The sequence below is a fragment of the Populus alba genome, chromosome 16, assembly GCF_005239225.2.
Source record: "Populus alba chromosome 16, ASM523922v2, whole genome shotgun sequence".
Classification (NCBI taxonomy): domain Eukaryota; kingdom Viridiplantae; phylum Streptophyta; class Magnoliopsida; order Malpighiales; family Salicaceae; genus Populus; species Populus alba.
Window position 1 is genome coordinate 10,296,693 of NC_133299.1, and position 17,965 is coordinate 10,314,657.

The window sequence follows — 17,965 nt, forward strand, 5'->3', positions numbered from 1 at the left end:
TATATTCATGCCCAATAAATATAGGATCCTTCCTGTTTGAATCAAGGGCTAAGATTCATGCCCAATAAAGATCAAATGTCCCTTTTTCATCCTCTATAAATATGATGAAATTTGTGCAAAATAAAGGGAGAAAAAGGGGGGGGGGGAACAACTACAAATCATCTTTTTTTCTAGTTGTCTAGCTAGCAATGTTTCTCCTCCTCCAACAACTACCATAGGCCATCACTAGCACTTATTGTGCTACCAACGAACAACCACCTCTCGCCTAGGTAAGCTTCTTCCTCCTGAGTCATTACATTGTATTTTTTTTATGGCTTCAACATAGTATGACAACCATGTTTGCTAGTATTCTTGCCATCAAAATGGGTTGGACTCAAGCCCATCCTATGTCTAGGCTCAGTCCAACCCTTGTTTATTTAAAAAAAAAAATGAGAGAAGAAGATTTGTTGGACTAGTTGCTAGCCCAATAAAAAATCAGGTTGGGCTGGGCCTTAGCCCAACTTGTGTGCATTCCTTAGGCCTAATAGTCCTGTCTCATATAGTTGGGCCAAGCCCAACCCAAAAGTTAAGAGTGTGTTTGGCCCGCCCCATTTTTTCTCAAGAAATAAGGCCCAGTTTGGCTCCTAGAAGTGTTTTTGCTAAACACACCTTAAGCCTTTCCTTTTAGCTTTTAATTTGTTTATATTTGTGTGTCTAGCCAGACAAACTTTTAAAAATTTCAAAAAAAAAATTTAGGGATCATTTCAAATTTATTTGTGAGTCGCTCGTATGCTTTTCTAGTAATTTTGCCTGATATCAGATTGTAGACTTACATTATAAATACGGACCCGATATTAAAAATACCTAATGTTTCTCAGAAAAATTTCAAAAAAAAAAATCAGAAAATTAAAAAAAAAAATCCTTTATTTTAGGAACTAAAAAATATTTTTTTTTTCAAGAATTTCATTGGGTTGTAGACTTACACTATAAAATACAAACTTAGTATTAAAAAAACATGATTTTCTCTGAAATTTCAAAAAACAATCTAAAAAGTTCAAAAACAATTCCTCATATCAAAAACACAAAACAAATATGATTTTTTTTAATGCATAAGGACAAATTCTAAAGGTTTTTCATGCATATTTTAAAAAATTGCATTTTATCTTGCAAAAATAAATATTATAACCAGTTTATAATTATCCATTAGGATGTGGTAAAAATACCAAAAATCCCTCAACAATGAATTTTCTTAAATAATATTTAGAGCATTAGCATTTAGTTGTAGACTTTAATATTGAAAATATAAAATTACACTGTAAAGTATACCTTTAAGTATTAAAGATGTAAAATAGAAAATAAATGCATTGCTAAAACTAAGGCTTTAGAATGGTTAGGATTTAAAATGATAAGATAGAGATTTCCTCGCGAAAAAAGATCTGCCTTGAATCTTAGATGAGACCCACGGATAAAAACATGTCTTAGATTAATAATCAATCAACGATGCAGCTTACTATAGATAGGGTATACTCATAGTGATATATCTTCCTATTGCACAACTAGACCCCTTACCCAAACTCTCATATATCAAAAGTTTTTCAATGACCATGATATTAGGTGGTGACTCACTTTAATCATAACTTTATAATTAACCCAAAACATTCTCCATTTCTAAAAGACAGCTCTGCCATTTAATGTCGTGCTCATCATGACATTCACTCCTGGTTTCTTTGGTGAATCACGTCCTATCTTTTCTTGGACAATTTGCACTCTTCTTAGATGTGGTCAAGTGTATCTTTCTTGTCCATGTTTGTTAGCGAACAATTATTGTTCTTACTTAGTTAATATATAAATGTTTATTTTTTTTCTATAAACACATTCATTCTTGTGTAAACACTGCTAATGAGTGGATAATTAGATAACTTGTAGGTTTACTATAACATAAGCTTTAGAAGATCTTTTCGTGTGTGATTGATGTTTTTTTAAGAATAAGGTATTCTTCATGTCATTAGATAGGTTTTGATTGATTTTGAATTGTATGGATCATTGTTGAGGGGAAAGTTTTAAAATTTTAATGCATTTATGCCTCATGAACTTACGAACCATAATTTTTTCTAGTTCGATTTTTTGGCATCATTAATTTGTAATTGTGTTTATATTTCCTTTTACCTGGCATCTAAATCTATTGATTTGTAAGATAATTAATATGTTGATTGATTGTTGATTCTTTAATTAATATTCTACATATTATTTTTTTTCCAATAAAAAAAATTATAATTAAAAACTTAATTCCAAGTACAAGGAGGTATTGGCCTCACAAATAAAGCTAAGTGTTGAATTTCTAACTTCACTTTAACTGGTTAAGATAAGACAAGGATGACAAACTAGAAAAACAATAAAGAAAAGCGAGGAAGGTAAAAATAAATTGTAAAGAAAAGCAATAAACAAAAGTTCTAAACTACAATAAACAAAAGAAAGAAAGCTTGTGAATAACTTTTATATATATATATATATGTGTGTGTGTGAGAGAGAGAGAGAGAGGTTGGTCATCCTTTATAATTGTTAGATGGCCTTTTGTAATGTTATTTAATATAAATTTAAAATTTTAATTTTATACAAACTATTTGAGTTAAATAAGGAGTATATAATCTTAATTTTAGTATAATTTGTATTTCTTATTCACTCACAATATGTGTTTTTATTATACTGCAACATCTATCTTATTGTGTCTGTCCTATTCATGACTTTGTTGATTGATATTGTGAATCTTCATCTTCTAATAGATAATTTATTTCAAGTTGTCATTCTACCTTACAACATATATATATATATATATATATATATATATATATATTATATTAGAGTAATCACACAATATATTCGAAAGCTATCAAACTACGTAAGTTAGACAAGGAATATATTATTTTTGGTATAAAGAGGTTGCAATGCTTTAAAAATAAAAATTTGACTTGAGAAAATGAACACCACTCACAACAATCAGCTTCATATTTTCTTACCTTACTTTTATTCGAAAGCTATCAAATTTTTTTCTTTAATATTTCCAGATCAAACATTCCTTGACCAAGTACTGGTTTGAGAAATATAGACAATTCAAAGTTAAAAGCACAACGAACCCACGTCTGTCTTCCAAGTAGGCACGACAACGTTGTTGAGATAGAGTTGGAAACAGCTGTGGCCTCATGGCAGCTTCTAACAGCTCCTATTCAATAGGCTTGTTCCTTTGCTCTTTGTTCAAAATTTCGTATGAGGTGCACAATTTCATCTTAAATCATCTCACCATCTCTTTGCAAGCTATTAAACAGTTTTATCAATCATGGATTAGCCGATTGGAAACATAAAAAATACGATCAAATGACACAGAGCCAGTTCCGTGGCTTGTCAATGATTTAATATAACAAAACTTAGAAGTTTCTAATCAATTCCTTGGATTATTAAATCTACAAATCTGTACGGCCACATGATCTTTAATGGAACCAAGTTGGGTTTTTCTTATCACGAAGCAAGTTTGAAGTGGCTGATCTTGAATTCACTCTGCACTTATAATGCAATTGGTTTTCTTGGTCTGAAAATCAAAGTTTTTATGGCATTTACAAGTGCTTGAGGATTTAGAGTAGCATCAACTTTACATATTGCTTCAGAATCATCTATCTGAAGCAACTCCAACTGAGATTGCAACAGCTTTGCCGGCATGAAAGGCTTCCCTTCTGCAGCTCTTTTATCTAATCGCTCCGCAAGCACCTCAGCCTTGGCATCCAGCAACACGAACTTAACTGCACTGTTAAAGCTTCCATGATGGTAATTACAGTCTGCAGATCTAAAAATTTCTCGATATTGTTTCTGCAGAGCAGAACAGCTGAGCACTACAGTTTTTCCACTGATCAAGCTCTCCCTTAAAGCATCTTGTAGGATTTCAAGCCATGGAATCCGGTCTTCCTCTGTTAGAGGTATTCCTTGATGCATTTTGTCTATAGTGATGGGGGGGGGGGGAGAGTAAGTGATAGGACGCAAGAATGTAAAGAAATTTAATAAATGCATGAAGACTTTAAAAGCAAACAACAATGCAGTGAGTAGTTAAATAAAAAATACCGAATTAGTTTATAGGTTTGTTTGATTGAGGGTGAAAATCATCAGCATCCAGAAAACTACAGTCCAAAGCTTTGGCCAGAAGCTCACCTATTGTACTGTTGAAGTACAGACGTTTTTTTTGTTAAATAAAGGGGTTTGAAGCACAGATTAAGTACGGGAGAAGGGGATATTTTTCCAGTCAGAGGATTTTTAGTTTTAGCAAGAGTTCACGATTTCAACTTGTATGGGAGTTCAAACTTACACTATACAGCACATGATCAAGAAAATGAAAGATATGCCAAGTAGATAAGAATATAAAATGCAAGAGAACAAGGAACAAAAGTATATGATATGGACAGGGAAATAATGAATGGTTAAATTCAGATTTGTACTAGCAATATCTAGTTGATCACTCGACAAGATCCAGTTTCACCAAGCCAATAAAGATGATGGAAATCAGCTTAAGCTTTACAGAAGAGATCAAAACAGACAGATTTATATGCATCAATCGTTGAATTGGTGAGATAACGGTGAAGCTGGCTCTACTTGGGAGTTAGTCTTTTGGTGGTGGGTTGTTACTGTTCACGTTATTCTATCAAGGCACTCTTAATAGCAGCCTCCGCTTCCAAATTTTATTATTTTGTGGGTCTATTTTATGGTTTTTTAAGTCTTTATTTTATTTGCATCCACTTGCACAATCTGTATTCATGCGTTTGGGTGGTTATGATTTATCGTTATACAGGTTAGGTAATTGGCAACTTTAGCTTTATATCTTCTTTTTCCAGCAGTCAATAAAGTCACTAACAATTCAGCAGTGTGGTTTATGTTGTTGAAAGTGTGAGGCTTTCTAACAAGGAATGATTCCTTGAATAGTTGAACCTACTGGTGTGAGACTAGTAGTAAGTAGATTCTCCCTTAAAAAGGAACACCATAACCATAACTGGGAACACAATCACAGCCGCAATGATGACCTTAAACACATTAGCCACTTTATAATGCTTTGAGAACAATAAAGATGGATATGAATCTTCAAGGGTGGGCAGCTAGCTTTGTTGAGGATATTACGGAAATAAAGAAATAAGAATCACTTTACATGTAGCTATCTCAGATACAAAAGGGAAGAAACTGTAAAACTTAGAAGCCTAGACATTTTGTTTCTTGTTTTTCCCATAAGGATTGAGGTTGATTCAATGAAACAGTGGACAAGACATTACTGAGGATTTTAATTCAAGGATGTATGAGATAAGATGAAGGGGAAACGTAAGAGCATTGTGGTTGAGGTTCAAAGCTTTTATGATTTCTTAGAACTGATAACAACAAAAAGATACATGAGGATAGAACTTACGATTTCCCAGCGCCACTGACACCCATGATTACAATCGCTTTACCTATAAACTCAAAAGAAAAGAATACTATCAGGATATTAACAAAGAACAATCCCAGAATTGCAACAAAGAGGAAAAGAAGATTAAGTATGTTTGAAGCATTGAATATAGAGACCTTGGAGATCAGAAGCCATATTTGGCTAATTACACACACTTGCGTAATCTCAATGTTCTCAAAAGCATGCAGCTCCAAACGCCAATAAAAGTTTCCTTTTAACCCCAACCAAAGAATAAATGAATGTGACTGCAGGAGATTAGTATGAAAGAAATGAGAGGGCAATCGAATTCCAAACACCTTGCGATAATTTGAGGCACAAAATCCCAATGTAATCTGACCCATGGTCCGCATGATTATGGGAATTTAGATTTTGCACATAAAGATTAAGATTCAGGTCAGAGAGATAGATTTCAATTGAAGAAAGGAAATCAAGCAAGGTCACAATCTGGAAAACATATAAAATGAATGTTATTGATGCCTCTGTTCTTAGTTTAAACCTGATTATACTCGATCTCCAAAATCTGACAGAAACTCAAGGTTTGAGATGAGCCAACAACATCCGTGAACTTCAAATTTCATGTTTGTTTGACAAGACCAGAGTCCATGGTTCAAAACCAATTTTATATATATGTTCATGCTGAGGGTGAAATTTGGGCACCATAAATAAACAACATACTACAGCCTCAAATAATTAATAAGTTTGAAATGTAATCATAAATAACCATTACCTGACAGCAAATTGCTTTCTGTTAAAAGTGGCATTCAACAATATAACGTCAGAAAAATAAAGAGATGAGTTTGACCTTCTAAAACGACTGAGGATAAAAATAGAAGACGGACAAGATTTACCTAAACGATCTGATCTTTTTAGACTTGCATCTGCCTACGGCTGGCTTTATATATTTTTTTCAGGCAAGACCTATGACCAAAATTATTCCTTCACAGGCAGCAGGTACTGGCAGCTTCTGTGTTGTAGTTATTTTTTAAATAATTTTTTGTATTAAAATAAAAAAAAATATTAATATTATTTAAAAACATTAAAATTATATTAATTTAAAATAAATAAAAAAATAAAAAAAATTAATTTTAAAAAAAAAACATTTTTGAAACAATAAAACAAATAAACTTATAATATTTTGTAGCTGCCCTACCATATTTTGACTACTGCCAGGTCCAACTCACTTGTTGGACCTAAGTTTGACATATCAAAACCAAAGAGCCGTCACTACTTTTTCTTTTTTCTCTTTTAATTACCAGCTTCAGAGTTGGTGGCTAGTGAGACTCCCCTCATCAAACTTTAAGTTCTTCATCCATATATAAATTAATTAATATATTTATGAAAAAACATTTGCGGCATAAATGAAGACAAATAACCATCACATGTCGCTTGAGACTTGGGTTTTGTATGGTTCACAATTAAAAAAAAAAACCTAGAAGTTAAATATTAATGAGTTATATAGCCCAAAATAACATATGTTGAGTTTCTTGAAATTTTCAGTGAAAATAATAAATTTAAAATTCTTTTGGGAGTTTTAAGGATTTAGCAAATGGATTTAGGGGGTTTATACGAATATTATATAAAGATGAAATGTTTTTTGTGGCTTTAAATAATTGTTTTAAAGCTAGGTTGTCACAAAACACAAGTCATTTAAGTATTCGGTATCTAACAGTAATTCACATGAACCATTAATGAGAAATTTCCTACACCCTTTTAAGAGAGAGAGATTGTTATGTCTTTGAATACTATTTCTTTTCTTCTGTGTTTTTCAAGTATTCTGAAACTTATGCATATTCTATACAACAAATACGAGGCATGACATTCTATTTATAAAGAAACCTAAAAAATCCTATAAACAACGAAATATCAATTTGTCCCCTGAATAATATCACATATACTATTTCATGACAATTTTAGAAATTTATTCCATCAATTCCCTACTTAATTTTTATATGTTTAGAATTGTAATTCCCTGTATAGTTACATTCTAATCCTCGATTTCTAAAACTTATTTGCAATCAAGTCACACATGATTAATCATCTCATTTTAATTTCTGACTAGTGGTTCTTATATGTGTGACCCATTAGGTTCCCTAATAAGTTGGTCTAAATATAAATCACAATTCTAAATAAAAATAGGATTAAATAAATTAAAAAAATTAATTTATTGTCAATTCAACAATTGATTTATTTATATTTGAAGATCAAGTATTGGTCTACCAACCTATCATGATCTCCTAAATATTAAAAAAGTCATAAGTGATTTGACTTAATCATTTAGTGATCAATTTCTTAATGTAATTATTATCCCTTCATCAACAATGAATATTTATATATTAGAGCATGTAGTGTGTCCACTATGTCAAATCATGTTTGTTATCAATAACATAGTCATTGATTTTTTTAATCAGATTTGAAACTCTTTTCAAATCTCATTCCACCTTGTGCAAGAATTTACAAGCAATACTATTTGAGAACAAATGAAACATTTTTTTTTTCTAATTCACCTACGATGATGAATCATCTCTTGATTACTCAAATACCTTCATATAGTTCTTGTTATACCCAATATTTGCTTATTTTTTACCCTTGATTAGGACAACGTGTAGTAAGATCAAAGCATAACATTTCTTATATAAGATGACTTAGTGATCTCAAGTATAAAAATCACTTACACAACTGTCATGTGAGTCTTTCCATAGATATATGTGATTTCTCCATATAGAATTCTCATGTGGGTCAGTTAAGAGTAAATGTCATCTAACATGCATCTATATATTATTTCAAGGTATCCCTCATATATTAACTTATGAGAACAACTATCCTTTCATAAAAGAAAAAACATAATATATATTATTATCAACAACTATAATTAATATCTTATCTTAACCATTAACCAAGAACATTTACGAACAATGCTTTAATGTAATAGGAATTACATAATTATAACTTTATAATTTTCTTTGCAAAGCATTTTTGTCCCAATGACTTTATCTTCACTCTAGATTCATTAATCAAATATTTGATGAATATTAAAGATAAATATATTTTTATTAATAAATTAAATATATTGCCAACTAATTGGCTACAAGACATATACACTAACAATCTCCCACTTACACTAAGTCAATTACTCATGTATTAAATATCATATCGCTCTACTTAACAATAATGCTTTTACAAGGATGGTGGCTTAGTAAAAGGATCTAGAAGATTTTTTTTAGTTTGTACTTGTTCTATCTTTACATCTTTCCTTTCTATGATTTTCTAATCACATAAAAATTATGATTATACATAAGACATAGGGGTAGAATAGTAGTTCTTCTTCTTCACGCTGCAATTGGAAGTGGGCTCACTACCCACCACCAGTAGTGGCAAAAAGGTTGTCGATGTATTGCCTGTAACGCGGGGCAGCAATCCTATAGTAACAAACCATCCATGTCTGGCAGCATTGTAGGTATTCTGCTTGGTGAGGCAATGTAAAACTCAATAAAAAGATAGTATTAGAACAACCTATGCTAGGAAAGAATAAGGAAACAAACCGGCCTATTCTATATGGAAATTGGGGGAGGAAAACCAGCCTATCCTAGGTGAGAATTGTGGGGTGGTAACCAGCCCTAAGATAACCCAAAAGAGGAATAAGAACAACCATGACCAGCACCCAAACACCCTCATCTCATTTAAAAGGGGTATAAATGTAGGAGAGGAAAAATAGATGACTTTTCCTCTCCCCTAAAACCAGCAACCTTAGCTATAGCAACAATTACCCCTTCTCAAAAAGATAGTATTATGACAACCTAAATCCAGCTACATGTCTTGAGTGTTTGAGTGAATGGAGAGTTAGAACAAGGAGAGAAAACCAAAAACATGGAAAAAAAAGAAGCCTAAAGGGCCAACTAGAAACTAGAACAAACATAAGGAAGAAACCGAGAGAAAAGAGGAAGAAACTACTAAAACCTTCCCTAAGACTACTTAAAATTGTAAGGTAAAAACAACATCATTTCCTTACTTGTTTCTTTGAGATTTCAAGACAAAATGGAGAATGAAACCTCAAGGGGATGGCTTAGGGTTCTTACGCCTATGATTAACAAGGATTAGATAGAAAGATTAAAGAGAATAGGGTTGCAGAGGGATATAATTCTAGAACCTTTAACAAAGTAAATGGATGAATGCTAAGGGAGATAATGAAAAGAGATGAAATGAAGTGATAAAATTCATAATTGTGACCTTGTTAAACTCATAGAAACATGCTTAAGCTGAAATAAAATTCATGTTTATGTTAATGTATTGATTGTGCATACATGATTGAAAAGCTTGTGTGAAAATGAAATGAAATGAAAGAATGTGTAGAAGTGTGATCTTGTTAAACCTTTAGAGGAATGCTTGAGCTGATCAAAATTGATGCCATGATTAATGCCTTAATTTTGTTTTGTATGATGAATGAACTTGTATAATTATGAACCAAGTGGATGGATATGTGTTTATGAAATGTTATTGTGAACATACTTATGATAAAAAAAAAATATGATGAATTGCATGTGCAAATTAGAGAGAAATGGGCAGTAATGTTCCGATCATAGAAAAAGAGAGAACCATGGAGGGACTTGCTATGATGAACACCTTAGGGGAAACAAGTCTTAGGACAAATATGAACCCTTGTTTATTATGAAATTGCTATTAGTTTGTGTTGGTGTATTGCCATGATATAATTGAAAACATAAAATGTATGATTGTGGCAACTCTAGGTGTCCGTCTTGAATTGATAGTTAGGAGAACCTTTGGAAAATATACATGTTGAGACTTGGTTGTGTATTGCTTAACAACTTTTTGATAAATTGGATGTGATTTGGTGACATTCTATATCCAACTAGATTGGGGTACGTTGATAAGGGGGAAAGCTTAGCTTGTACCTTACGCTTAATCTAAGGAAAAAGTAAAACAAAAAATGACTCAATTGTCGCTGACAATTTCTAAATTAGCAGCAATATAGTTTTCGTTGATGATTTCTAGGTCAACAACGACTCAATTTTTGTTGATGATTTATGAGTCAACAATGGATTATGTTCGTTGATGATTCCAAACGTCAACAATGAAATTTGTTTTCATTGATGATTTCTAGGTTAGCAGCGACTCAATTTTCATTGACAATTTTCGAGTCAACAATGGTTGTGTTCACTGATGATTCCATGCGGCATCCATGGAATTTGTTTTTGTTGATGATTTCTAGGTTGGCAGCGACTTGATTTTCATTGACAATTTTCGAGTCAACAATGGTTGTGTTCACTGATGATTCCATGCGTCATCCATGGAATTTGTTTTTGTTGATGATTTCTGGGTTGACAGTGACTCAATTTTCATTAATGATTTTTGAGTCAATAGTGGATTGTGTTCGTTGATGATTCCAAGTGTCAGCCATGGAATTTGTCTTCGTTGATGATTTCTAGGTTGATAGTGACTCAGTTTTCATTGACGATTTCTAAGTCAACAATGGTTGTGTTTGCTGATGATTCCATGCGTCAATCTTAGAATTTGTTTTTGTTGATGATTTTTGTATCACCAGCGATGTAGTTTTTCGCTAATGATTTATGTGGCACCAACGACCTAGTTTTTGCTGACGATTTATATGCCATCAGCAACCCAGTTTTCGTTGATGATTTCTCTGTCACCAGCGATCCAGTTTTCCCTGATGATTTTTCATGATAGTAGTGACTTAATTTCATTGACAAATTCCATGTCAAAAATGATTTTTAACTCTCATGATGATTTCATCGTCATAATTGTTGTGTCACCAGCGACCTAGTTTTCACTAATGATTTTCTGTGACAGTAGTGACTTATTTTCGTTGACAAATTCCATGTTAAATGATTTAACTCTCATGATGTTTTTGTTGTTAGTTTGACCTAACTCACTACAAGACTCACGAATTAAACACTAAGATGTCCAAAAGTGACCTACATTTAAAATTAAGAGAAGTGTCTTGATATGATGACTTTTATTGTATCATTATATGATGAGTGGAACACTTGAATGTAAACATGTGTATTATTGGGATATGTATGGTATTGGTTTATGTAATTACTGGATGTGAATATATTGATTAGGTAGGCGATACGACCGGAATCAAACCTTCAACCAGATGAGAACACCTCATCAGAGAAACTGGTAGGTGGTCTCCACCCTTTTATTAAATAATATCGAACCTCTAAAATGATGTCATATAAAAGAATTGTTCTATCTCGTTGTGACTACTAAATTGTTCATGGAATGTTTGATTGGGTATTGTGAATAGCCCTGAGTAATGGCATTCGAATTGGATGACCGAGTTTCGATATTGTGATTAGCTTCAACTAATGGTATCTGAGAGGGATGACTAGGTTTGGACATTGTGATTAGCTTTGGCTGATGACATCCAAATTGGATGATCGGGTTTGAATATTGTGATTAGCTTCAGCTAATGGCATCCGAGATAGATGACTGGGTTTGGATATTATAATTAGCTCCGGTTAATGACATCCGAGATGTATGACCGGTTTTCGTATTACAACTTAGCTTCAATTAATGGTATTTGAATTGGATGATCGAGTTTGAGTAATGCAAATGATCGTGGTTAGTGGTTTCTATACAGGATGATCGAGGTAAAGTGAAGTAATTTAACCATGGCCAAGGTATTAACTTCGGTCCCTACAAACTCCTATAGAAAGGTTGGGACGTGTGAGAAAGGATAATACAATTGATGAAATAGTAAGGGATGCATCATGTATGTAAGGAGTAAAGGAAGGAATATACTCATTTATCTTATTAACAAAAAGTAGTGATAATATTTTTTTAAATATCTGTTATTACGTTTAAATTATTTACAATTCTTGTATCCATTTTGCATTATAATAGGGACGTCACATAATCAAGATGCATATGAATTCCATATCACAAGTCCATATATTTTGTTATGAACTATGTATTCGTATGTTAAGACGTTATGTATTTTTTTTTTGAACAAATGTATTAGTTGTGAAATTGTTGTTCGACACTTTTGTAAAGATGTGTAATGATAACTATATCAGAACAGGAATGTAAACTTATGGATATGTAAATATAGTGATATGGTGCTTGTATTATGAATTCTTTTTTATTAAGATGAATTCTGAGATTTTATGAGTATTGTATTATATGAAATGATGATACCTATAAAAAGCAACAATGGTGATGCGAATCTCGTGATCACATGGTCACACAACCCACACACAAAGACACCAATTCCCGGAAAGCCAAGTAAATCAGGTTTGATAGGAGTGTGACACAAAGATAATTTGTATCTAGGCACCAACACTATTAGAAACGGAGACCCCCACCCAACGAATATTGATTCATGAACGAGAAGTATAAGGATGACGCTACAAAGATAGTTGTTCTTCGATAAGTCGTTTTTCAGTTCTTTAGAGAACCATGGAAAGGAGATTATCTCACCAACACACACACACACACACACACACAAAGTGTGGCAAACAAGAAGTTTTATTAATCTGAATTGTCTAACCTTACATGTCTGGTGATGCCCTTATATATAGTGACTGCAAACTAAAATAAAACCCTAATGGACCCCTTATGTAGACTTATATGATGCCCACTTACAATTAAACCCAAATAATATAAATAAACCAAAAACTAAGAAGAAAATAATAAAAATAAATAAATAAATCTGAATTTAAAATCCTAAATATGATAGGATCAGATTTGTTGCCCTTTAGAAGTCCCATATAAGCTAGGAGAATCAAATCTGAAGGTGGAATTAATTCTGAAATCTTCTTTCCTTTTTGTAGCTAGGATGAATAAGGAATCCTTGTAAGAAAAGGATTCTAAAACATTTATGAATCCTTGTCACACTTGGAAACTATGTTGCAGCCCATTAAATATCTGTGTAGAATTAGGAGATTTCCAAAATAAGCTGCCACATCCTTTTAGGAAAAGAATTCTAGCTAAATAGGAAGCTCACAAGTCAAAAGGAAGTAAATAACAAAACTCGTATAGCCTCTATTGACCCGTGTTTGGATGCCTTGACGAACTCCGATTGACATGATATTTTAACCCAACATAGGACAACATGTCAAGAGACTCCACATAAAATTTCAGCCCGATCCAATGGTAGGATTGAGAATTATAATGATTGCCGTAAAACTGGATAATTGCATATTTTACGTCAAAATCCGAATTTGACCTTGCCTGGATCGTATCATTTGGTGAAATACAAAAAAATACCATGAATTTTGATCATGAAATGATTGGAAATCTCGAGCTATAATAGGCAATAACGCATGGTTGCTTCCTCTATTGCCATCAGATACTAGTTGTGTCCCCAACACAGCCAGGTACGCTAGCATGTTGGCACCACCGCTGGTGGTTGTCACGTCCACCAAATCATTTTTTTTATCTCCTCAAAACTCCTGCTAGAATTGTAAATTCTAGCTAGATTCAAATAATTTGTCCAAATCTGTCTGGAATAGTAGCCATTTGTTTTTGAAAAATCATGACAGAAATAAAATTTGGGTAAAATTAATTTTGAACATAAAATTAATTCACAATTAACATCAATAATAATTTTAAAAAATGCAATAAGCAATTCTAATTGTTTAATAATGGCTCTAATATCACTGTTGGGTTTCTTGAAACACATAAACGATAAATTTAAAATTTGTTTGGGAGTCCCAAGGATCATGTTGGATAGATTTAGGATTATTTAGGGTTTATACAAATATTACCTAAAGTTTATATGTTCTTTTTAGTTTTAAATAATTTCTTCAAGGTTGGGTTGTCATAAACTATAAGTCGTTCAAGTGTTTGGCTCTAACGGTAATTCACTCGAACCACTAGTGATAATTTTCCTAAGCCCTCTTAGAAGAGAGACATTGTTATGCTTTTGAGTGCTCATTCTTTTTCTTTTGTATTTTTCAGGTGTTCTATAATTTATGTAATTTCTTTACAAAAAATAAGACACATAACATTCTATATATAGAGAAACCTCAAAACCTTATAAATAATAAAATATCAATTTGCCTCTTAAATAATATCACATATATTATTTCATGATAATTTTAGAAATTTATTTAATGAAGTCCATACTTGATTTTTTTTAGATCTAAAATTATAATTACCTTTATAAATTACATTTTAGTTCTCAATTTCTAAAACTTATGTAATCATGTCACATTTGATTAATCATTTCATTTTAATTTCTGACCGATGGTTCTTATGTGTATGACCTATTAAATTTTCTAATAATTTATTATCAATTCAATAATTGATTGATTTGTATTTCAAGATCAAGTACAATAACTACCAACTTGTCATGATTCCCCAAATATTTAGAAAGTCATAAGTAGTTTGACTTAACCTTTTAGTGACTAGTTTTTAGTGTAATTATTATTTGTTCATCAACAATGTTTCGCTTTAGACATTGTAACATGAAGTATGTTTACTTTGTCAAATCACATTTGTTCTCAATATCATAATTATTAATTCTTTGAATAAGATTTGAAACTCTTTGCAAATTTCATTCCACCTTGCATAGGAATTTACAATCAATACTATTTGAGAACATGTGAAACATTTTTCCTAATTCATCTAGAGTGATAAATCCTCTATTGATTACTAAAATACCTTCATATAGTTCTTGTTATTTCTAATATCTACTCATTTTTAACCTTGATTAAGATAATGTATAGCATGATCAAAGAATAACACTCCATATATAAGATAAATTAGTAATTTCAAGTCTATGGATCACTTATACAACCATCATGTGAGTTTTTCCATAGACACAAATGATCTCTTGATATAAAATTCTCATACGAGTCAGTTCATTGTACAAATTATGTTACAAGCACCTATTTATTAGTTATAGGTATCTTTCATATCTCAACTTATGAGAACAACTGCTTTCTTTCATAAAACAAATAATATAATATGTATCAATCTCAATAGCTCTAATTAATATCCAGTCTTAATAGAGCATTGACTAGGAACATTTAGTAACAATACTTTGATGCAATAGGAATTTTATAATTATAACAACTTTATAATTTTCTTTGTAAAACATTTTTGTCTTTTTTTTTTTTGGTAAGCTGACTTATGTATTAAAAGAAAATGATACAAAGAATATAATGGGCATACCCAAGATTTACAATGTGAACAGAAACAAAATAAATAAATGGCTACGGGCTAGCCACATAACAAAACAAAAACTTAGACCAACTAGATATGCTAGGGATACAAAAACAATCAGCTAAACATCAGATTAAGAGTCCATGTTATTGACTCTCCAAAGTCTTTGGATCCTTATGTTTTCATTTGTTTGTTGAACGTTCCTCGTCAAAACAAGCTTATCACGAATGATACATTCGATTTGATCAAAAACTAAATTCGAAGTTTTATACACATCTGCAAAGATCCTTGCGTTCTGTTCTTGCCAGATACAATATACTGTAGCTGCGAAACCCAGTTTACGAGAAAATTTCACGAAACTCTTGCTATGCCAAGTGACAGTGGCCCATCGAATCCATTCATCCAAGCTTTTTGTCATTCTTGGAATGTCGCATCTGTCACAAACATTCCACCATAATGCTTTCGTATAGGAGCATTCAAAGAACAAGTGGTTATGATCTTCATTGTTGCGGAGACAGAGTGAGCACCTATTGAGACCATGTATACCAAACCGATAAAGTTTATCATGCGTTAAGAGTTTCCGTTGGATAGCCACCCATAGAAGAAATGCATGTCTTGGGACAACATTCTTGAACCACACAATGTCATGCCAATCAACCATTTGATGATGAATTCTTAGTTGCTCACACGTTACTTTGACCGAGAAACTCTGATTTGGCGAATCCAACCAAACAATCTCATCTTTTTGCCCCTTAGGAGTAGATGTGGAAGGAATAGCTTCTATAATGGGGTGCCAGCCAAGAGCATGAGTGACAGGAATTCTCCATTCTAAGTTATTAATCAGCACGTTCACTCTCGCGTTGTGTTCCATACCTGAATCATAGATGAATCTGTCACTGTAAGTATCAGCGAGCGGGCTGTGAGGATGCCAATTGTCAAACCATAGAGAGGTTGTCATTCCATCTCCGATGATGTGCTTCATCTTTGGCCATGCTAAGGACCTGAGCTTTAGAATCTTTCCCCAAGCCCAAGAGCAGCTTCCTGACGCCTTCATTGTCCAGAAATTCCTACCTCGCAAGAGATTGGATCTGATCCAAGTAGACCAGATTGATCCTTCCGAGTCAGTGCACAAGTTCCAAATGTGTTTCAACAAGGCAATCTTGTTCCATTCTGTTATCCTTTTTATGCCTAGCCCCCCCTTTTTTTTTGGAAGACATACCTGATGCCAAGCCACTTTAGCCCTAGTAGTGCTCATATCAGAACCTGACCAAAGAAAGGATCTCATAATTTGCTCAACATTTTTCACTACTTGCCCAGGTAATAGGAATAGAGATGCCCAATAGACCTGGATGAAGAATAAAACTGAGTTAATCAGTTGTACTCGCCCTGCGAAAGAGAGTGTTCTACAGGTCCAATGTCGTACTTTAGCGGTAATTCGATCCACGAGGCCCTTACAATCAATACCCTTTAGTCTGGACGAGATAAGAGGCACTCCCAAATATTTCATAGGAAGCTCCCCCTCTCTAAACCCAAGAATACTGATAATTTGTTCCCTCTTAGCACCTAACATACCGCTCAAGAAGATGTCACTTTTATTTGGATTTGGATATAGACCTGATAGATCTTGAAACTCTATGAGCACATTTTTTATTATACGAATTGAGTGAACATCCCCTTTGCTGAATATCATCAAGTCGTCGGCAAAGCAAAGATGAGAAATTATGTCCTTCTTGCATCTCCAATGGAACTTGAAGTTTTGATTGGCACTCATACTGCAGAACAGTCCTGATAGGATTTCCATGCATAGGACAAACAAATATGGGGATAATGGATCACCTTGTCTCAGCCCTCTCCCCCCTTGAAAGTAACCTGCAAGTTCACCGTTGACGTTGATTGAGAATTGACATGATGTAACACAAACCATGATCCAATCAATGACTATTCTAGGGAATCCCATTTTTATTAACGTAGCATCAACAAAATCCCACCGAACCGAGTCATAAGCCTTCATCAGATCAACTTTCATAGCACAACAGCAGGGCCCGTAGATTTATGATAGCCTTTCATTAGCTCCTGAGACAAAAGAATATTGTCGCAGATTCTCCGTCCAGAGATAAAAGCTGTCTGATACGGACCTACTAAGGATGGCAAAACAACTTTCATTCTCCCAGCTAGAATCTTCATGATGCATTTGTATACTGTATTGCAACAGGATATAGGATGAAAATCTGTCAACCTCGTAGGATTAACAACTTTAGGGATAAGGGAAATGGATGTAGCATTCATTTCTTTAAGTATTCTACGAGTCTGAAAGAAGGATCTGACAACTTTAATTACATCTTCCCCCACTATATGCCACATTCTTTT

General features: G+C 33.0%; 1 pseudogene; it reads right to left on the reverse strand.

Annotated features, from left to right (window-relative positions):
* Positions 1-2,973: 2,973 nt before the first annotated feature.
* Positions 2,974-6,344, reverse strand: LOC118039633 (gluconokinase-like; annotated as a pseudogene).
* Positions 6,345-17,965: the final 11,621 nt, after the last annotated feature.